The sequence below is a fragment of the Adiantum capillus-veneris genome, chromosome 29 (genome assembly GCF_014529385.1).
Source record: "Adiantum capillus-veneris isolate H3 chromosome 29, ASM1452938v2, whole genome shotgun sequence".
NCBI classification, from domain to species: domain Eukaryota; kingdom Viridiplantae; phylum Streptophyta; class Polypodiopsida; order Polypodiales; family Pteridaceae; genus Adiantum; species Adiantum capillus-veneris.
In genome coordinates, this window is record NC_140959.1 from 45,163,904 (window position 1) to 45,187,311 (window position 23,408).

Sequence of the window (23,408 nt, forward strand, 5' to 3'; positions counted from 1 at the left end):
CAAAGAGACCCTTCCAAAAATTACTGGTCATTCTAGGATCTCTATTTGACACTACGGACATTGGCAAGCCTTGGTACTTGAAGATTTGTGAAATGAAGAGGGTTGCCATTTGATGGGCTTTGATAGTCTTTTGGACAGATATAAAATGATCTTGTTTACTAAACGTGTCCACTATCGTCCATATTCCCGTATTCCCATGGATAGACTTAGGCAATCCAAAGATAAAATCCATGGATATGCTCTCCCATGGCGAATTAGGGATTGGAAAAGGTTGAAGCAATCTAGGTTGCTTCCCTCTATCAAACTTCGTCTTTTGGCATACCACACATTTAGAAACATACTCTTGTATGCTTGCTTTCATGGTATACCAATAGAAATATGTTTCAATCCCCTTTAAGGTAGACTGAATCCCTCTATGCCCCGCATAAGGAGGAGCATGAGATTCACACATTACTTTCTGACGTAGTGAGTTAGTAATGCATAGTCTATTTCCATACAGAATCCATCTTGTAAAGTAAATGGTTCCTTTTTCTTCCCTAGTGCAAGGGCTGAAAGCACATCTCTAAAATCGGGATCAATAGCATACTCATCTATCATAGAAGATAGATCATTGTGAGTTGCTATGGAAACCGCATTCACTCTCGGCCATCTTGAGAGTGCATTGGCTACTTGATTATGCTTGCCATCAATGTGAGCAATATGAAAATGAAATTGCAAAATAAAATTTTCCCACCTCATTTGTTTGTCGGAGAGCTTGGTCTATGTAATAAAGTACTTAAGGCTTTCGTGATCCGTTCGCAAAATGAAAGGAATCCCCAATAAATAGTGCTTCCATGAGTCTAGGGCATTTAGAATTGCAAGGAGTTCCTTTTCATATATGCCTAGAGCTTGCTCAACAGGGTCAAGCCTTCGACTTTCATAGCCTATGGCGTGCCCTTCTTGGATAAAAACAGCTCCAAGGCAATCACCACAAGCCGGTGAGATCCGGTAGTGTAAGCACAGGTTGAGAGATAAGCTTTTCTTTAAGCTTTTTGAAAGCATTGTTCTCCTTGGCAGACCATGTGTACCTAACTTTTTTCTTTGTTAGGTCATGTAATGGTCCTACTACTATTAGTGAGAACTTTTCTATGAAGCGTCTATAGTATGCACACATATCTATAAAGCTTCTTAGCTCATGAATATTCCTTGGTTTAGGCCATCCTTTTATTACCTCTAACTTTGATGGATCCATTTGGATGCCATCTTGAGAGATAATGTGACCTAAATACTGAATCTCTTGTAAGAAAAATTCACTTTTCTTTCGATTAATATAAAGTTTATTCTCTCTTAAAACTTGAAATATTACCTGGAGGTGTTTCTTGTGTTCATCTAATGAATTAGAGCACATGATGATATCATCAAAGAACACTCCAATAAAGGTTTGGTGAGTCCTAAATAGCTTCTCCATCAAGCGGTTGAATGTGGCTGGTGCATTGGTCAAGCCAAAAGGCATGATAATGTATTTGTAAAGACCAAACCTAGTGCAAAATGCGGTCTTTACAATGTCTTGATCAACTATCCTTATTTGATGATAGCCACTTTTTAGGTCAATCCTACTGAAGTAGGTGGACCCTTATAGCTTATCAAATAGGTCTTCTACCCGTGGAATGGGAAACCTATTCTTGACAGTGATCCTATTTAGTGCTCTATAGTCACCATGCATACGATGTGTGCCGTCTTTATTTTGCACTAGTAGCACAGGAGAAGAAAATGGAGATGAGCTAGGCCTAACCATGCCCTTCTCAACTAACTCATGCACTTGCCGCATAATCTTTTCTTGTTGAGCTTGAGAAACTCTATAAGGAGGTTTGTTAGGTAGTGAACTTCCTGGAAGAAGTTCAATTGCATGGTCATCATTGCCTCATTTAGGAGGTAGCTCACAAGGGATGTCGTCAATAAAGACATCTTGAAATCCCTTGAGAAAATTGGATAACTCTAATTCCTTTTGATTGTGTATATTTTCTTTTTCTAAAACATTAGGTTCATTTTGAGAGTCTTTAACAAAAATCATGTACACGGAAATAGATCTCTTTATTGACTTGTTGAAAGCATGTGTATGTACAATGGGTATGGTGTTACCCATTTCCTTAGAATCTATGTACATATCTTTTTCCCTGAACCTAAAGGAGATTCTCCTTTTAGGAAATTTAACATTGGTAGCCATGCGATCAAACCATGGTGCCCCTAGGATTACATCCTCATGCTTGAGAGAGGGATAAATAAGTCCTCTTTGTCCACATAGCTTTGGACATGGAGCCTCAATTTCTCGATTAAGGGAGTGACTGAAGCTTCTTGCCCCTTGGAAGCACCGTGTGCGGGTAAGGACATCTCCCATCTCGTAGGCTTGTATGCCTAGCTTGGTGGCCAACTCTATAGATATAAAATTGTGAGTAGAACCAAGGTCAAAGAGAATAAAAGCATCATGTTCTCTTACCTTTCCCCAAGCATGGCATAGAGGAGATCCTTTGTGGTGAATTTCCTCCTCTTGGATTTTGACCAAGGTAGCTCTAGGAGGTTCATGGTGGGTGTTCTTTTGGGGACAAGCGTGGTACACATGCCCTTGCTCGCCGCACTTGAAACAGCGGTTATCCTTGCGATAACGCTCAAGCTCTTCAGGATAGAATTTATTTTTGCCTTTATAAACTCCCTTCTCTTTAGCTTTTTTGGAATTTCCCTTAGGAGACTTTTGGACATTGTCCTTCCCCTTAGGCTCATTAGAACCCTTGTTTTCCGTGGGCTTAGAATTTCTTTTAGTCCCCCGTTTGGAAATTGATTCGAGAAGCCACCATAGTATGGTGTATAACCGCCGATATGGTGTGTGGCCTTTGGGAGTTGACATACTCCGCCATTTCTTCAATTAAGCTGGCACAAAATTGTTGCTTTTGCTCTCCAAAATCCAACTTCTTAAAGACAGTGGCTTTGAGTTGTAAGTCCCAAAACTTGTCTACATACTTGTGAATAGATTCACAGGAAGAGAGCTTCAAGCTTCGCCATTCAGTGAGTACTTTGTCTTTGGCATCGGTGGCCAAAAAATTGCTTCATAATGGAAGCTCTTAAAGCTTTCCATGTTCATGGAGCTTCACCGTTGGCCCATGGGCTAGACCACCATTGCCTAGCAGACTTTTAAAAGTGCATAGCTACATTGCATAGCTTAGAGGACTCCATGAATCCCTCATCTCCAAACGCCGCATTGAATTGTGGATAAAGGCCAAAACTTTGTCCGTAGCACCAAAGGCTCCATCATAGGTAAGGAAAGAGATGCTCTTCCCTCCCTCTTTGAACTTCTTGATCTTGGACGACCTCTTCCATGGGGCATAGGATTTCCTATGGCCTCTTCTTTTTGATGGTTCAAAAGTTGCACCATTACTTTCTTCAGAAGATGAAGAATTTGAGGAAGATGGAGAAGAGGTTGACCTCTTTCTAGCCTTTTTCTTGCCTTGATCTTCATTGTCTTCACCATCACTTTCATAAGAGGAAGAGGATGAAGAAGATGGAGATTTTTCTCACCTTTTTCTTCTCTTGCTTTTTGTCATCCGTCTTTGAATTATGGTGTGGAGAAGTGTGTGATGGTCTTCTCCATTTTGGAGGTGATGGAGAGCGTTTAGCCCGTCGTCTTCGTGGAGCCATCTCCACCGAGGTGGCAGGAGACTCACTTCTTTCTCGTTGCTTTGGTGGGGGCTCTTGAATTCTCCTTTGAGAAGGAGATGTGTCATCAAGGAGAAATTTATAAGCCCTTCATATGGATCCTCTTCTTCTTCCCGAATCGGAGAGAGGCCTCTTTTAGAAGTCTCGTAATGAGGATTCCTAGGTGCTCTCTGGTCATGGTGGGGAGCTTGTAGAATCCGATGAGCACGAACCTGCCATTGCACTTCACTTTTGAGGGATGGATTGCCCATGGCTTGTTGAAGCTTAGAAACAAGATAGTTAACACGCATCAGGGCATCATTAGTAGCCTACTCATTAGCAAAATCAAAGTTATCAACATTAATTTCACTCTTTTTACTATTGTCAACCATTCTAACAACTTTTAGGTGTAAACGTTTTAGGTGTACTCTAGCACTTCAATCCCTAGTTGGTACTCCTCTTTACCCCTTTAGAAAAAGCACTCAAGCTACTGTATCCGTGGCTCGAATACCATTAATTGCAAGGAATAGAAGAGAGGGTCGTTCAACACCAAAACAGCACCGGCTCATGTCAACCTTCTAATAGCTCAATAGTGGTTAAAAGTCGTAGGCAAGCCCCGTAGGACTCCACTATTAAAACCATAGCTCTCGATGGTAATGCCCCGTTACCTACACAAAGGCAGGCGCACTGCAAGGCTAAAAAATCCCTATTCTACTTACTCACATGCAATTAATAATACCAACCATTTATAGCTAGCTTGAGGACCTCCCTTCTTGAGCAAGAAAAGAGAAACCTTGTGCTCTGATACCAATGTAACATTTAATGGTCTAGTAACTTGTGTGTAGCGGAAAATAGCATGAACATAGTGAGCATTTCTTAGAATAGATTCCTAATGAGAATAACAAGAGTACTTGGGTGGAGAGAGCAACAAAAAGTATAACACCTAGTTAGATAGCATGAACAATACTTCAAAAGAGAGAGAAATTAAGCAATTGACAACAGTTGAGGACCGGATTTGCATGGAGCCGGCGGTCCCCCCTCCAAAAGGCTTTGTATTATGGTTTCTCCCATCAAGAGAGACATTTTACAATATACAATTCTTTGTGTTCCTTCGATACTAGCTAGTGCTATGAAGATGGAAACTTCAAGCACTAAGCACAACACTTACTAAACACAACATCAATTCCCTCACGGTCTCAGACCCAAGACATCACACACATTCAAAGATGGTGAGAGGTAGCGGGGTATGAGAGTAGATTGATAGGAAGATGGAGTATTCTTACGAGAAAGAAGTACATCTCCTCACATAATCACTCATATTAGCATAGCTTAGCTTAGTAATTAGCATGGTAGAGGAGATGAGCATGCAATGAAGCTTGGCTCTTGGTTGGATTTGCATCACAAAGCCAAGTGTTGTTGGTGTAGGCCTCCCTTCTGACAAGTTTGGAGTAGGTGGTAAGCTTTCCATTAAAGCTTGAGAAGGAGAGACAGAGTCTTCTTGATTCACACATAGATTGTGTGTGTGTGTGTGTGTGTGTGTGTGTGTGTGTGTGTGTAAGTCAATAATTCCTTCGAAAAATCAGCCCCCTCTCTCTCTTGGTCGACCCCTCTTGCTATTTGCTCATCCTCACACCTTGTTGAACCTCCCCAGCCCTAGCCAATGGAAATTAAGCAGCATAAGTGATAGTCTTTTCACATGTGTCCCCCTTTCCCCTTTTGGGAGAGCTTTAGGTAATTATTTAATTCAACTACACTCTCATTGGACCCCACCTACGTTAGCATAGCGAGAACTCACCTAACATATAAAGTCAACTGAGGACGAAGCTCGACCCGCAGGCACGTGGAAGCAAGCAAAGGGTGTCAACCTCTACTCGACCGACTAATAACTACTTCCTACAGAGATATCAAATCTACATGCCATCGGTTCTATGAATGTGAGAGTCTCCTATGATGCTACCATAAGCCAAAAGCCCATTAGACATTCTCGAAACGTTACGAAACTTGAGGGATATCCTATCAACACCAATAGGCCACTCTCCCTAACGTCTGTGACCAAAAAACCTACTCAATACCCTTCGTGCAAAAAACGCGTAGGATGTATGGCCGGTTTTTGGGGGTCGACGTTTTCAAAAAAGAAAGTGCCTAATGTGTAGCTCTACTCGCTCTGATCCCGTGGATATGCTGAAATGAAAAAACGGACAACAGTTACTCACCGAAACTCCAAAAGTAGCTCGCGGGTGAATCTGCCAAAACACAGACGAACATGCGTGATGTAAGCATCAACGCGTAGCTCTCCTCGTGGGCAACACACTGCTGCTCTCCGTTTGTGATTCCGACCACCGTAGCTCCTGTAGCACACACACACTCTCTCTCACTCTCTCGCAGTCTCCCAACGACACAGAAGATCAGATTTATTAGAAGTCCCTTTACAAAGTTTTAGGTTTTGGTTTATATACTAAACCTTAGAAAACCTAATGTCCAGCCAGAATGACCTGATTTGTCCCTAGGCTTCTATAGAGCTTAATTACAACACTGTGAGCTGGCTTTGCTTATCCAACAAGCATCTGTGGCCAAAATACAATTGCCAACTTAAAATATGAAGTTCCCGTAAACATTACAAAAGTGGCCGTAATGGCTCAAAATAATAATAACGCGATATTTGATGATGTCCATAAGCTTGTATCTTCACATTACAACATCCATCTTTGTCTTCATCACTTCATCAGCATCTTTATTTGGAATCTTTAAAAAATATTTGAGGAATCTTCATGGAATCTTTGTGGAAGCGTTGTTGAAAGGTTGACCTTTCAACAACCCCCTTTGCCTCCTAAGAATCAGGCAAGCCATTGGGTTGCTGAATGCTCATTGGACCCCTTGGGAGACTGTCCAATAGTCTTTTAGAGAGCTTAATTTTTATTGGTTCTTTTATTAAGTGTTTTTAAATTAATTAAACTAGATTTACTCTAGCCTAATTCTCATTGGTCCACCTCCAAGGCCATCCAAGAGGAATTGAGTACACCTTGTGGGCATCTAGGCTAGGGAGCTCACATGTATCCCTCATTCCCTTTGTGTAAAGGGAGCTTGTGTGTGTGTGTGTGTGTGTGTGTGTGTGTGTGTGTGTGTGTGTGTGTGTGTGTGTGTGTGTGTGTGTGTGTGTGTGTGTGTGAGTTTCTCTCTCATCTCCTATTTCTAGGGATCATCCCCTCCTATGTAGGGATGTTTGAAGGCTTTTGGGACACACACAAAGCATCCAATTTCCCTAGGCTTTTGACCATTGGACACAACCTTTGAATTTTGGAACCTTAGCATTTTGGAAGTCTTAATGGGCTGAACCTTAGGGTCTTTTGAGCCCATTTTTGCAAATGGCTCCCCGTTTGGATCCCTATCAACCCTCCTTTGGATCCCTACTATGGCCAGGTCTACTAACTTAACCAATATTCTAGCTTTTTCTCCCCTGGCACCTCCCCATATTAAATGATCATTTTAACATGAGAAAATCATTTAGGAGAATTAGATATTGATTATGATGACAATACATCTAGTTTAGTAGGGTGATAGTGGCCGTCAATGAAACAACACTCCTTCTGTGAATACAAAAGGTCAAATTGCAAACGTTCGATTCCCGCTATATTGCAAACCATATTTACAAGGGGATTGAGATTTCTTTGTTGCATAGAGGACCATATTGCAACCTGGAACCTTGGAAGTAGAAAATGTATAAAATCCCCTGTTCTTGGAAGCACAATGGCTCTACAAGTGTCTATCCTGAAGCTGCACAGGTAGACAAGCTCTGCATGGGGATCATACGGCTCCTGAAATAACAACAGTCCGTTGACGTCCAAAATAATTAGTCTCTACAAACATTTTGTAAAACAAACAAGCAGTTAGACAATAAGTTGACTTTCATATTCTTTTACATTGGTTATTACTGGTACAATCATCTCAATGTCTAGCAAAGGTCCATATTGGGTTTGCCTGTCGTGGAGGTTGTCTTGTCCAGTGTTGACATCCTCGAGCTTGTTCTCAGTAGTCCCTTGTTCTTTTGATGTTCAAGACTCTTGTGTCTCTAGTGCTGAGGGCTCCATTGCACCTGAATTATCTTCTAATGTGCTATGATCTCTTTGTGTGTCTAGCATAAATGACTCTTGATTTTAAAGCTCAATAGGTGGAATTGTGGTAGAGGTGTGCTCTGCTTGAGGGTTAGGGTGTTCTTTCTCAGCCCCTCCCTCTGCATAAAATTATTTCTTCTAAAACCCTCCAAGCGTAGAGGGAGTTTCAACCTGTATTTCTTCCTCATCCCCTCAATCTATGTGATATTGCTACTGTGTGGGCTTCCCCTCATCTGGAAATTTCTCCTTGTCAAACTCTCTCTCTCCAGCATTTCTCTTCTCAGAAGTTCCTCCCTCCTCTTGCTCCTATCCTTTCACAGCTGACCTTATGAAATTTGTTTGATGATATCCCTCATCAGTCATCATTAAGTCTACAATGTGGTCATCCAATAGGGTCTGTTATGCATCCATGCTCACAGGATGTGAAATTTAAAGCAGATGCTTGATTAGGGTGGCACGGTATCGGTGCAAATACTGTACAATGTACTTCTCCAATGCTCTCTGCAAAAGACAAAACGAAGTAGAGAGTGAAGGTTTGAAGTGTGTAAGGTCTCCGACCCCGAGCTAAAAGAACACCATTGTACCATGAAACAATCATAATGGAGTTGATATTTTTAGCAGTTTTCCAAAATCTGTCGATGCCATGATGTTTAGAATGTCATAAAGCTTCCAAAAGTGAATTAAAATAATTTTTGTGGAAATTTTCCAAAAATAGTAAGTTTTTGGTCACCTGACCCGTCAGTTTTCACCGTCTCGAAAAATTGCACCCGTACCCCAAATTTGAAAAGAAATGCATTTTCGAACGCCAGGGGCTACTAAATATTGCAGGTGCCCTAGTTAATACACCTTAGTTTGAGCTTAGTATAGCAAGTTCCGGCATTAAATTCTAATTCATATTGCCCGTCTTAGGTTAAAATTAAATTTTCCTAAAGTTGTGCGGGGAGGCACCGGGACTCGGGGGCTATGTGGGAACTGACTCCAAGACTATACAAACTGAGTTTGGCAACAAGAGGGCGCCCTCACACACTCACAGGGCTCGTGGGCTACTTTCCATGCGAGAGAGAGAGAGAGAGAGAGAGAGAGAGAGAGAGAGAGAGAGAGAGAAGAGAGAGAGAGAGAGAGAGAGAGAGAGAGAGAGAGAGCGAGAGAGAGAGAGACTAAGTGAGCTCTTGAGCAGGTTGGGACACATGGTAAGTATGCAACTAGAGTTGCCATGCATGAAGTGAGTACTCCTCCAGATGCATATAGCAGGCAAATTCGAATTTCTTGTGAGCCTATATAAGAGCATGCTCACACACACACAAGCACACATATATGCTCACACACACACACAAAGTACACACACACACACACACTCCTACATACACACACACCTTGAGGAGGTGCTGCCGGCAGACATAGTCTTTGGAAGAGGAGCTAGGAGGGAAGGTGCTGCCCGTTTCTTGTCTCAAGGAGGCCCTTGCATCAGAATTTCGAGAGGAATTCAGCCGTAACCTCGGTAATTGTCGATTTAATTCATGCTTGTTGTAATTCCCTCTCTAATATCCTCTTAATTCCGCATCTAGTATGCATAATCATAGTCAAAATACTCATTACATACTCTCTACTTCTCCGTATCCATGATCTATTGCATAAATATTAATCTAATTATTAATCATGCAAGCAATTAGTCACTCTTAATCATAGTTTAATGCATGTTTAAGGAATCATCCACTAGTCACCGTTGTGATTAAAAATCAAGTCAGCTTTGAGGTGGGAATGGTCCATTGCATTCTATTACTCCATGATGTGTGAAGAATTAAATTAGAATCAATTGATCACGGATTAGGATTTAATTAGGGAAAATTAATCCATCATTAATCATTAGGAAGGGAGAAATCCTCTCATCTATGCATACAGTAAATCTGCAATTCTCTACTTGCATTAAGAAGTGATTAAGCATGTCTATTTCATCTCTAGTAGAATTGATTAAGTAAAAATCTGAATTTCATAATTATCTAGGCCAAGTAATTAACCTTAGGGCCTATTCCCATAGAACAAGTATGGTGCTATCGGGATTCTCTATGTCTTGAAGTAAGTCTAACCTCTCGTACAAGGGGATTTGCTTATTGAAACTAATCAGTCATCATGATTGTATGTTACTCTCGAATGTTAGCTATTTTCCAAGTTGTCAATTAAGTAGTGAGTATAAAATGGCCCCGGTAAAGAGAACTTGTTTCAATGGTTTCCATGACCGCGAGGCGAGGACAAGCGACACTAATGGAAAGGGAAAATCTCCCATGGTCGACCAAGTACCGGCCATCTCACGGAGCAATGACGAGGAAATTGTGGAGGTAGGTCAAGTTTTAATTCAAGTTTGTTAAAGCAACATTGCGTTCGATAAGGTAGGATGAAAAACACATTTCCCAACATGTTAAAAATCAACGAAAACCACGGCATTTAAATTAATTGTATTTTATATTCAAGTAGGAAAGAATGCTTTCGGAATATACTATCTGAAGTAGGAAAGATTTGTTGCTAGGGAAAATTTAGCTCAGCTAGTTCATTTTCAATTCCAATGTTCATCTAGTCCGAACCCCCTCTTGATCACAGGGGATAGTTCGCGAAGTTATTCTCACAGGAGCTAGAGTTCCTGGGTAAGGGCTCTTGAATCCACGATTGTTGGTTAAGCGGTGGATATCCATGACTGCTGGTTAAGTGGTGGAAGTCCACGACTGCTTGTTAAGTGGTGGACAACCTAGTTGTATGGGCAACTAGGCGACAACGGGTGGAGTAAACACTCGCTGGGGGATTTCGTGCCTCCAGAGCATTGGAACTTTAAATGAATGAGTTTTTGAGTAAATTATTACTAGAATTACTGTGTTGGTGCCGCTTTGCAATACCGGTTGAAGGGTTGTATTAAAGAACTTGTTAATCGGAAAAATAAACAAAGAACTTATATGTTGAACAACCATTGTGGTAGTAATTAGGTAACAAAGAAAGTTTGAGTATGGGGTGGAAAGTGGGGGCTTGTCTCGGGTTGCCAATGCCTATGAGAAGGGTGGTCCTGATTGGTCGGGAACTCTCCATCCCCATAGTGTTATAAATCGACCCTAGTATTACTCATTGCCCCAAGAGCGGCGAAGCCTCAAGTGTACGTGCCTCTGAAACATGGGAAAAAAGGCACTCGGGACTTCTCTCCTCTTGAAAGGTGGGTCTTAGGATCGCTAGAGAAAGTAATCACGCTTCCCCTGCAGGGTGAAACTAGATCTCGATGCTAGTAGGCTCGAACTCGAGTCACTTTGTGATGAGAGATCGTCCGCTAGATGAACCATAAACCACTTTGTTTGCTTCCGCTTTAGATCTAGTGGCCACCAGGTTTACCATCAGATCCATTGTTTGAGACGACGGGGTGGGGACCTCACAAAGTGTGCCCAAGGGACTAGTGAGGTTTTCATCTTTTGCCAAGCCCAGGAAAAGGTAACACCTACTCTTGTTTATTTCTTCTACACGTGGTTTTGATGTCAATATGGAGAGAGAGAGAGAGAGAGAGAGAGAGAGAGAGAGAGGGAGAGAGCATGTAGTTGTTTGGGGATGTGGTTGGTCTGCTTTTCTGTGTTTTTATAAGAAAAATAAAATAGAAAAAATAAAATGTGGCGTATATTACAAAATGAAGGTCTTGGATACCTGGAGAGGACTAAAGGGAAAAACCCAGTGGGAAAAAAATGCCTTTAGTCACCATTAAATGTTAGGCTATATGTACTTATGGTTGATGTAATCGTGTTTTGTTGAGTTAAAGTACTTATGGCTGAATGGCTACTATTATTGAATGGATATACATTGGATAAGTGTTCGTAGCTTGAAGTCAGAATCATTGTTGTTGAGCAAATCCTCATGAAACCTGTTACCGCTTTGTCATCGTCATTTTGTTGTGTAAGTGAATGGGTGGAACACAAATCGTGTCAAATTCAAATGTCCAATGATGGGACATTGTATATGCTTTCACAGATAGATGCATGGGAAACAATATGTTGTGCAAGAAGAGTTTGAATGGGTGCTTCCAGGAGTGAACGTAGCTAGAGAAGCAAAAATATATTTGACTTCAAGAGCTACCGTTATTCACAAGAAGGGTTTTGGTCGATGAGTTTTTTTCCACTCTCCTCATTGTGTTCATGTGCGTGAGTGTTTTCTGGACTACTTTTCTACTCCACCATTTAAAATAGTAGACTTTGACTCTTATGCTCACCTCTTCCATCATGAATGACATGACTTTATGTATGCTCAACTCTCCAGCTTGAGCTTATATCTATTAGCTAGACTCATAGACCACAGAGAAAATATTAGACTTGAAGCTTGGGTCTAACACTTTGCTCATTTAGTGGCTCAGCTGCCCGACTCTAGACTCTTATGCCATGTATTTTTAATGGGCGACTTGGACTTACCTGATCACGTCCTGAAATCCAATTCCATATGCTATTGAGGTTTAGGCCATTCTCTTTGGTTTGGTTTTGTGATGCTATTTTGTCAAATACATTGACAAATACCCCGGGGGATTCACTCTATATAATAAACAGGACGCCACCTATGAGCGGACAACTTTGATAAAACCCCTATATACGACTCATATTAGGAAATATGACCCCCCTTTCTACGCTTATATGAAAGTCAATGCAAAAAACTATCATACCCCTATCTTACATATAAAATTTAGGTCTCACATGATCTAACTAAGTAAAACTAGTCAAAGATCATGTAGCATAGTGATTGGCAATGTACTAAGGAACCACTTTTGTTGATAACTAGATGTACCCTCAATGTGTCTTATTTTGACTTTCAAATTATGTGCTCGTTCAGCCTGCACTCTAGCTACTCGTCCAATTGTGACCCATTTAAATTACTCAAAAAACATGGTTATAAAGTTGTGTTAGGTTCTCCATGTAAATTTGCATCTATACAAACTCTTTACAGCTTTCATCCCTCAACAAATGATCTATAATAACAAAACAAGAAATTGATACAAAGCAGTGTTGGTTCTTGCATGTATCTTGATAGCTATTGACTCACAAATTTGAGGGAAGACTCTTTTGGGAAGCCATGATTTTGAAACACAAGAACTTCCTCTCATTTTCCGCTTTTCGCACTCCCCCCCCCCCCCCCCCCCCCCCCCCAAAATATGATCCCCCTCCCTTATTTTAAGCTTAGGAGATAAACTATTGGGGGCCTACCCCTAACTTATACGCTGATATAAATTGTGAAAAAAAACCCCTCCCCTGCAGTTACGTGGTGCGGTAAGTTTTCCATGGTGAATCCCCCGGGACAAATACCTGCTCTTCATGCTTTGGTAGCACACTGATGTTGCATGGTGAGATAGGTTTTGAGGTTGAAGCAATGGTTGATGAAGTCTTCTTCCAGATTGTGTTCTTTAAAACTATGACTTCTTCTTGTATCCTTGCTTTACCTTTGTTGATAAGAGGCTGTAGACTAGTTGTGGGCCTCTGTTGTTGAGTTCCAGCTGTAGGTTTTGGAATCCAAGTTTTCCTTGGTCCTTGTGTGCCTACTTTTCCACTTGCCTTGTTGCTTGTTTGACTTGATGGTCCTTTGGCTTCAGTGTCCAAATATTGTTGTTACCTTTGTAAAAGCATTGCTCCTGTAGTAAATGACGAGGGATCCACCTTGGAGTTGCAGCACTCATGGTTGCGTAGTTGGGTTGTCGTTGTTGGGCATGTTGTTCTACATGAGTTTTCTTCATGATCTCAGGGGAAGCTTTAATCTTTGGCAACCAAATTTGAGTGTTACCTGTATAGTATCCTTGTGCTTCCAGTAGCTTGACTGGGATCATTCGTTGCATTGCTTGCTGTGTGACGTTAGATTGATTTTGTGGGGTATTTTCACCGCAGAGCTCTAACTTTGGTACCCACAACTGCTTCAATGTCTGTTGCTTGGAAGGTCTTTGCTTCTTCTTTCTGTACCTGTTTTTACTCATGTATGAACAGTTAGACCTGCGCTTGATGCCCTGTTGATCTTGTTGTGAAGAGTTACCACATGCTAGGTATGTCCAAGCTGTTACCCTTGGTTTTTTGACCCATACTTTGATGTTCTCGTCATAGTAGCCTTGAGCAGTGATTGAAATGTTTGATGCTATCCAACCTGTGACTTTTTCTTGTCGTGGTTCTTTTGATGCTGGTACCCAAATTGGATCTTTGTCCTTGATGTACTCCTTGGATACTAACACTTGGTTGACCTGTTTCTTTCTTTTGTGGAGGCTTTGTTGCGACGAAACTTTGGTTGATAGACTTTGCGCTTTGGTTTCCATTGTGTTGTCGAGGGTTTGGCTTTTGATGTAGAGGCTTCTTCGTGTACGTGAATTGGCTGGCCTAAAGACTATGACTGAAGTGAAGGATTTGGGTTGCAGAACACTGTTTCACTTGCTTTAGCTTTTCCTTTGTCGATAGTGGCCGAAGATCTTCGAGTTGTTGTAGGCTTAACCACTGTTGAAGATTCAGGTGCTTCTTCAAACATTTTCGCCCATTGCTTGGACATAATCAAGTGTGTACTCATTTTTTGAGAGTCCACCACTAGGAATTTGTCTTTGATTACCTTTGACCGTAATGTAAGGGTAGCTTTTGCAATCCCTAAACTTGTGACGGCTATTCCATGTGATATAGGAACATGTACCTGAATTTCATAGAGTTCTGGTTTATCTAGAAGTAACCACAGCCCATAAGACATTACATTAGTCATGGTAGTGCAATCTATGTCTGCTGTAAAATTGAATTTCAGTTTCTCATGCACATCCAATGAGAATTTAATCTTCTTGTTGGCTGCCAAGTAACTGATGTCCTCTTTGCTTTTGGTACTTTTCTTGGACTTTTGTGCCTTGGAAGCTTTGTCATCCTCTTGTATGTTGAACTTCTTTATCATTTGACTGGTTGTAGCATGTCCCAAGTGCTTACTATCTTCTGATCTATAGCTTTGGGGAAGGTCTATAGCCTGAGCAGCTTGTTGGTCTTCATTGCTAGTTTCTGACTGTGATGCCTTGATTCTTGATTTCAGAAGCTCTCTGTCACTATTACTGCTTCTAACACTTGAAGGTAATTCAATGATGACTTTTCTTCTTGGAAATATTTTGAAGTTTGTGTAGCAGGATGTTGAGGTTGACTCTCTTCTTCTGATGCAATGGTCGCCGTGGCCTTTGGTTTCCATTGTTCCATGGGTTTTTGTAGAGTCTCTTCTCAAAAATATTCATTCATATCCTGTATTGCTTGTTCTTGGTAGTCAATCTTGGACTCAGTCATTTCCTGTTCTTTTGTGCATTCTATGTCTTCAGTTACATCTTCTTTGAGCTTCTCATACTCTTTGATTTGTTCAATCACCAATGAAGAGTCCACAGTAGAGGATTTATTTGGTAGACGTTCAGCTTCATCCATTGATTCTAATTGCATGGCTTCCATTTGTGATGTGGCACTAAGATTTTTTGTTACCACTGCCACCTCTTCTTGTGTTGGCTCACTATCGTCAGAATCTTGGCTTCTTTTGCTCTCGACCCTTGAACTGCGAGCTTCATCTTCATCACCTTGTGGATGCTTTGACTTGTCCTCACTGAGGTTCTTTACGCGATCTTGAATCAGCTCATTCAATTGATCTTTTTTGAAAGCGTGATTATCTATGATAATGTTGTTGACACCCTTGACTTCAAGCAACTGTGTCTTGAGCCTATCTTTTGTGCTCTGCGATAAGATCTGCTTCTTTTCAGGAAATCTCGTTGGGGATTCTTGCTTTCGTTCCCTTGTTGTCACTGTCTGAACTTTGCTTTAGTCTTGTTGCTTCTTCTTTCCATGTAGAGCTTTGTTGGGCAGTCCTTCACTAAATGACCAATGGCACATTGGTTGCAATATGTCCCTATCTCAACATGTGAACCCTTTGGACGAGGCAGCTCTCCATAATATTGTTGATAATGGTTTCCTATGGTATCTAGATATAGATATGACCTCTTCTTTGCATGCATGAACCTATAGATTACGACTGACTTAGGTGTATCCGCTGGCTTCGTCTCTTTATCCTTCATCGTCTTGTTCTTGAGAAGCTGAAAATAGCTTCCATTATTGCTTGCATACAAGATCAAATCACTATCCATGCTTTCTAGCATGTGTAATGTTAATTCTTCCATCAGTAAATGGTCTTTGTCGTGGGGCTTCTGCATAGCCTTAGGGCTATGTTTCCGAGTTGATTTTGGCGAGGGTTGCACCGAGGGTGAAGATCGAACCGAATTTTTGTTTTCCGTTTCCCTTGATGGTGCTTTTGGACGGGGTCCAAGTATGTGGCTTACAGGTTTCCCACAATTGCTAAACTCATCCATATTTTTCACATCGGCGGCTATTTCATAGTGCCTATCATATTTGTTGACCACAATGACATCTTGACATGACCTTCTACATTGGGCATTGTGAATTTCTAGTGGTCTCTCCTCCGGGTCTCTCCTCCGGCTCGGCATCTTCCAATGCTTCTTGAAATTCCACTTGGGTTCTTGAAAAGGACACTGCTTCTTGTAAAGCTGGATTTCTTAATCCCACTCTTGAAGAGATAGGGTCTCTTTTTTGAGTTTGTACTCCCCCCATCCGAGAGGGTTCCATATCTGATGTTGGAATCTATTTAATGCCTGATGATATGACTTCTTGTGCTCTGTTAAGTAGCTCTTGAGACCGAGCTAGTTCTTTTTGAAGTTGTGCTATCTTCATAGGTGATACTTCCGGCGTATTCCCTGTTTGTGCAATTTGGTGTGTTTGTGCTTTGTCTTGTGCTGGTGCGGTGCACGAGACTTGTGCCGTGTCTTTCCATGTGGTGTCTTTTGTTGTGCCTTGTTGTGTGTCATGTGGTGTGTCACTCATTTGTGTAGTGACAGCTATAGGTGTCAATTCTTCCAGGTGCGTAATTAGAGGTAGACCCATAACAAGATGGTATGCATTACCACCTTTAGACATGTAGTCTTCTCCTCTTGAGCCAAACGCTTCTGCTGCAAAATAATGATTGTTTTCTACAGGAACTTCATGACTTGTGACAGCCCTATAGTATCGACCGTCTTCATCTCCATAGAGGGTACCAATTTTCCGTTTTCCATCTTGTGCTTTGTACAGAAAGCTACTTGGAGGATATGTGTAGATATCTGTAAGTTGATCTTTGTACAACATTTCTATCTCATTGTCGATGTATTTTCCGTGCCTCATGTAAATTGATCCCAGACAGTCTTCCATGAAATCTGGATGTGGGTGTAGTACATTCTTCGCTGTTTCAACTTCCACATATTGAGATGTCCGAGTTTCCTCTGTATCTTTCTTTGTCTTGATGTACAACTTCCGATTGTCATCCTCATAGCATGGCAGTCCTTTGTTGTATCCAATCAATAGATCCGAATTTGCTCTCTTGTAATTTCTGTGGATGTACTTGAAGCTTCTTCCTGAATGGTCTGATTCCTTTGAGATGCCATTTCTTTCGTCTTGACTCCCTTGTTGTACCTGTTCAGTGATAGCTCTCATTGCTTGCCTCAATGCTAATAAAAAGTATTAGCACCCTTGTGTCGGTTTCTTTTTTGCTTGAGGTCCTTCAGCTTTTGTGGATTCCCTAATCTCTGCGTTTTTTGAACTAGGCTTTGCTTACACTGCTTGAACTTCTTAGCTCCCTTGCTTGCCAAGGCTGATACTGTCTTGTCTGGCTGCTTGCTTTGCTTAGAGATTTTTAGCAGGCCTCGATCTATTGGAAGCATCATGATAAGTTATGCAACTTACCACTATACTGCAACGACTGCTCCCTTCGTAGTGATTCTTGATTCAAGCTAACCTCTGTTCACTTTAGCACACAATCTGAAAAATTCTATTTAGCTGGCAAACTTTTTCACAATGAATGTAAAAATTCTTGATGTGCCTTTGACGGCCACACTTGTTCCGTGGGCTCGGAAGTGACTTTCAAGTTTTCTTTTAGCTGAAGTAAACTTAAGCTAGCACAAGAGAATTATGCACAAGTTGCAGTGATTTTCTAGCAAAAATCTTGTGTTAAAGTTCTCCAAAACTTACGACTGTTGTTGCAAAATCAAGAGTCCTTGTGTATGGTCTTACTACTACCAGATTTGTGTATGGACGTACACTAGGCCGTAGTTAACTTTTACACCTTTCCGCGGGTGACCAATGGTTTTCCCAAAAGATAATTTCAATCTGCTAACTTAGCAGTCTTCAAAAACCGTGATCGTTTTCTCACACTTCTTTCGAATTATCGGTTTTAGACACTCCTGACTTTCGGATGCATTTTGAGGCCTTAAACGATGTTTTTTTCAATGTAGACCTAAATGGTTGCCGTAGGCATTCGTTTAGGTCATGTTTTGCTCTAAGATCTGTAGAGTTGCTCTCAGGCTACGTTTTGATATAAAAACTTTTCCGATCCGATACCGTTTGTGAAAGTTCTGGCCAAAACAGTGAATTGCAGTTTAGAATGGTCAAAATGAGTCCAAATTCAATTTTAAAAGAAGACTTGGGATCTCTGTGACACTGTGAACACTCCTGTATGGTCACAATTACAGTTGGACCCTAAAACTGGCCTAGAGACATCCTACGCGTAGGATGTCTATATGCTCAGAATTTAACAAAATTTGGTCCATAGACTCCCCTTAAGTCCAGCAACACAATGGTATGATCAGAATTCCATTTGGACCTAAAAATGGCCTTGAGACATCCTAAGCGTAGGATGTCTTTTTGCTCAGAATGACTTGAAATTTTCACCCCAGCTTCTCCTTGATGTGCTGATCGCAGTGGTGTGCTCATAGGTTGGTTTGGAGTCCTAAATCAAGCTGGAGACATCCTACGCGTACGATGTCTAACTACTCAGATTTTGTCCAAACTTGATCCCAAGATTCTCCTAGTGCTCAGCAACCCAATGGTATGCTTAGAATTGAATTTGGATGCCAATAGGTCAAGATGTGGACTGCATAAGCTTCTAGTGCACTCCAAGAGTAGGATGTTTGACAATTCTTGTCTTTGCTTGGTAAATAGGCCAAACAAGGTCCAAATTCACTTTTGAAAAAATTTCTAGAATCCTTGAGACACTTAGAACCTCCCTATATGGCTACAGTAGAATTTTGACCACTTTATGACCCTGGAGACATCCTATGCGTAGGATGTCTTTTTGCTCTGTTTCAGCTCAAACTTGCACTGTAGCTTCCCCTTGATGTGCTAAACTCACAGCTATTTTTACTTTTTGATTTTGACATCTATAGGTTGGTCAAATGATCAAGAATCTGTTCCAAAAGCCTGATGTATGTTCTGATGAATTCCCAAGTCAAATCAACTCCAAATTGGACCAAATTTGCCAAGGAGTCTTATCTAAGGCTATATGACATCATGGTATGGTCATAGTAGAATTTTGGTCTCAAAATCATGCAGTAGACATCCTACACATAGGATGTCTTTTTGCCTAGAATGAACCCAAACTTAGACCAAAGATTCCCCTAGTCTTCAGCAACCCACTGGTATGCTTAGATTTGAGTTTGGATGTCAAAAGACCCCAAAACTAGCTATCCTTGCCTTTTTCAGTCAAAAATGCTAAAGTCTGTTCAATCTTCCTTTCACTGACCCAAATGAAATGAAATTTATCACATGCACTCAATACAACATTTAGAACATGCCTTTGGAGTCATCCTATGGTTTGGTCTCAAAATTAGGCCTTGGACACAATTTGGATAGGATGTCTGGCAATTCTCGTCTTTTGGCTTTGATCTGTCAAAATTTGGTCAAATTTCCACTTTCTAGGTGAAAATAGGGTAGAACCTACCTTCTAAACACACTGGTAACCTCAGATTTTCCAAAAAGTGCCAGATCACCCTGTAGACATCCTACGCATAGGATGTCTACTGCTGATTTTTTGAGACTGAAGTGTCCTTGATGCTTCCTTATGCTCTCAGCAAGTGCAAGTATGCTTCACAGTTGCAAAAACATGCAAAAATCACTCAATTTAAGCTTTTTCTGAAATTTTACGTTTTCTGACTCCGCCTTTTGGCTTTTGGTCAACAAAAATAGGGAAAAACACTCAAGTCAATATGTTACTAGGGTAAAACCTACCCTTTGAACCCACTGGTAACCTCAGTTTTCACAAATTCCCTGCCAAAAGTGCCCTAGAGACATCCTACGCGTAGGATGTCTACTGTCTTAAAATGCAAAATTTTTCTGGCAGTAGTACTCCCTATGCTCTGTAGAGCTCTCAGCAATAATCACAGAAACTTTTGGACTTCACTTAGGCTTTCAAACACACTTTTGCGTCTTTTACAAACTTGTGATGACTTTACATGCATGAAGTGCTCTAGATCCTGAATCATGATGTCCTACTTACTCTACTCCTACTCCTCATGTGAAATGGTGATAATGGTGTTATTGTTGCTTTCTGGCCTCTCCAGACTCTCAAGCTCTCCCCTCACCGCTTCTACCACTCCAACTCCTACTCAAGAACACAACTAATACCTAAAACTATCTTAGTCTACCTAATTCTACCTAAGTCGAAGGATCTAGTCCAGACACACGCTCCCTAGACTCCCTCTAAGACCTAGAGATTCCTCCACCCTCTGATCCTATCTAAATGTAAAATAGTACTCTGGAACACCAGAGGGACCTCTATCCTCAAGGTCTAGTCTCAGTCACCTACTTAGGGCCCTCGTCCCCGGCAGCGACGCCAATGTTGGACGGAAACGCCGCGACAGACGTCAGCATAGCGAGAACTCACCTAACATATAATGTCAACTGAGGAAGAAGCTCGACCCGCAGGCGCGTGGAAGCAAGCAAAGGGTGTCAACCTCTACTTGACCGACTAATGACTACTTCCTACAGAGATATCAAATCTACATGCCATCGGTTCTGTGAATGTGAGAGTCTCCTATGATGCTACCGCGAGCCAAAATCCCATTAGACGTTCTCGAAACGTTACCAAACTTGAGGGATATCCTATCAACACCAATAGGCCACTCTCCCTAAGGTCCATGACCAAAAAACCTACTCAATACCCTCCCTACAGAAAACGCGTAGGATGTCTGGCCGGTTTTTGCGGGTCGACGTTTTCAAAAACTAAAGTGCCTAATGTGTAGCTCTACTTGCTCTGATCGCCTGGATATGCTGAAATGAAAAAACAGACAATAGTTACTCACCAAAACTCAAAAAAAATTTCGCGGGTGAATCTGCCAAAACACAGACGAACGTGCGTGATGTAAGCATCAACGCGTAGCTCTCCTCGTGGGCAACACACTGCTGCTCTCCGTTTGTGATTCCGACCACCGTAGCTCCTGTAGCACACACACACTCTCTCTCACTCTCTCGCAGTCTCCCAACGACACAGAAGATCAGATTTATTAGAAGTCCCTTTACAAAGTTTTAGGTTTTGGTTTATATACTAAACCTTAGAAAACCTAATGTCCAGCCAGAATGACCTGATTTGTCCCTAGGCTTCTATAGAGCTTAATTACAACACTGTGAGCTAGCTTTGCTTATCCAACAAGCATCTGTGGCCAAAATACAATTGCCAACTTAAAATATGAAGTTCCCGTAAACATTACAAAAGTGGCCGTAATGGCTCAAAATAATAATAACGGGATATTTGATGATGTCCATGAGCTTGTATCTTCACATTACAGCATCCATCTTTGTCTTCATCACTTCATCATCATCTTTATTTGGAATCTTTAGAAAATATTTGAGGAATCTTCATGGAATCTTTGTGGAAGCATTGTTGAAAGGTTGACCTTTCAACAACCCCCTTTGCCTCCTAAGAATCAAGCAAGCCATTGGGCTGCTGAATGCTCATTGGACCCCTTGGGAGACTGTCCAATAGTCTTTTAGAGAGCTTAATTTTTATTGGTTCTTTTATTAAGTGTTTTTAAATTAATTAAACTAGATTTACTCTAGCCTAATTCTCATTGGTCCACCTCCAAGGCCATCCAAGAGGAATTGAGTACACCTTGTGGGCATCTAAGCTAGGGAGCTCACATGTGTCCCTCATTCCCTTTGTGTAAAGGGAGCTTGTGTGTGTGTGTGTGTGTGTGTGTGTGTGTGTGAGTTTTTCTCTCAGCTCCTACTTCTAGGGCTCATCCCCTCCTATGTAGGGATGTTTGAAGACTTTTGGGACACACACAAAGCATCCAATTTCCCTAGGCTTCTGACCTTTGGACACAACCTTTGAATTTTGGAACCTTAGCATTTTGGAAGTCTTAATGGGCTGAACCTTAGGGTCTTTTGAGCCCATTTTTGCACATAGCTCTTTTGCAAATGGCTCCCCCTTTGGATCCCTATTTTCCCTCCTTTGGATCCCTACTGTGGCCAGGTCTACTAACTTAGCCAATATTCTAGTTTTTTCTCCCTTGGCACTTCCCCATATTAAATGATTAGTTTAACATGAGAAAAACATTTAGGAGAATTAGATATTTATTATTATGACAAAACATCGGGTTTGGTAGGGTGGTACTGACCGTCAATGAAAGAACACTCTTTCTGTAAATACAAAAAATCAAATTGCAAACGTTCGATTCCCGCTATATTGCAAACCATATTTACAAGGGGATTGAGATTTCTTTGTTGCATAGAGGACCATATTGCAACCTGGAACCTTGGAAGTAGAAAATGTATAAAATCCCCTGTTCTTGGAAGCACAATGGCTCTACAAGTCTCTATCCTGAAGCTGCACAGGTAGACAAGCTCTGCATGGGGATCATACGGCTCCTGAAATAACAACAATCCGTTGACGTCCAAAATAATTAGTCTCTACAAACATTTTGTAAAACAAACAAGCAGTTAGACAATAAGTTGACTTTCATATTCTTTTACATTGGTTATTACTGGTACAATCATGTCAATGTCTAGCAAAGGTCCATATTGGGTTTGCCTGTCGTGGAGGTTGTCTTGTCCAGTGTTGACATCCTCGAGCTTGTTCTCAGTAGTCCATTGTTCTTTTGATGTTCAAGACTCTTGTGTCTCTAGTGCTGAGGGCTCCATTGCACCTGAATTATCTTCTAATGTGCTATGATCTCTTTGTGTGTCAAGCATAAATGACTCTTGATTTTCAAGCTCAATAGGTGGAATTGTGGTAGAGGTGTGCTCTGCTTGAGGGTTAGGGTGTTCTTTCTCAGCCCCTCCCTCTGCATAAAATTATTTCTTCTAAAACCCTCCAAGCGTAGAGGGAGTTTCAACCTGTATTTCTTCCTCATCCCCTCAATCTATGTGATATTGCTACTGTGTGGGCTTCCCCTCATCTGGAAATTTCTCCTTGTCAAACTCTCTCTCTCCAGCATTTCTCTTCTCAGAAGTTCCTCCCTCCTCTTGCTCCTATCCTTTCACAGCTGACCTTATGAAATTTGTTTGATGATATCCCTCATCAGTCATCATTAAGTCTACAATGTGGTCATCCAATAGGGTCTGTTATGCATCCATGCTCACAGGATGTGAAATTTAAAGCAGATGCTTGATTAGGGTGGCACGGTATTGGTGCAAATACTGTACAATTTACTTCTCCAATGCTCTCTGCAAAAGACAAAACGAAGTAGAGAGTGAAGTTTTGAAGTGTGTAAGGTCTCCGACCCCGAGCTAAAAGAACACCATTGTACCATGAAACAATCATAATGGAGTTGCTATTTTTAGCAGTTTT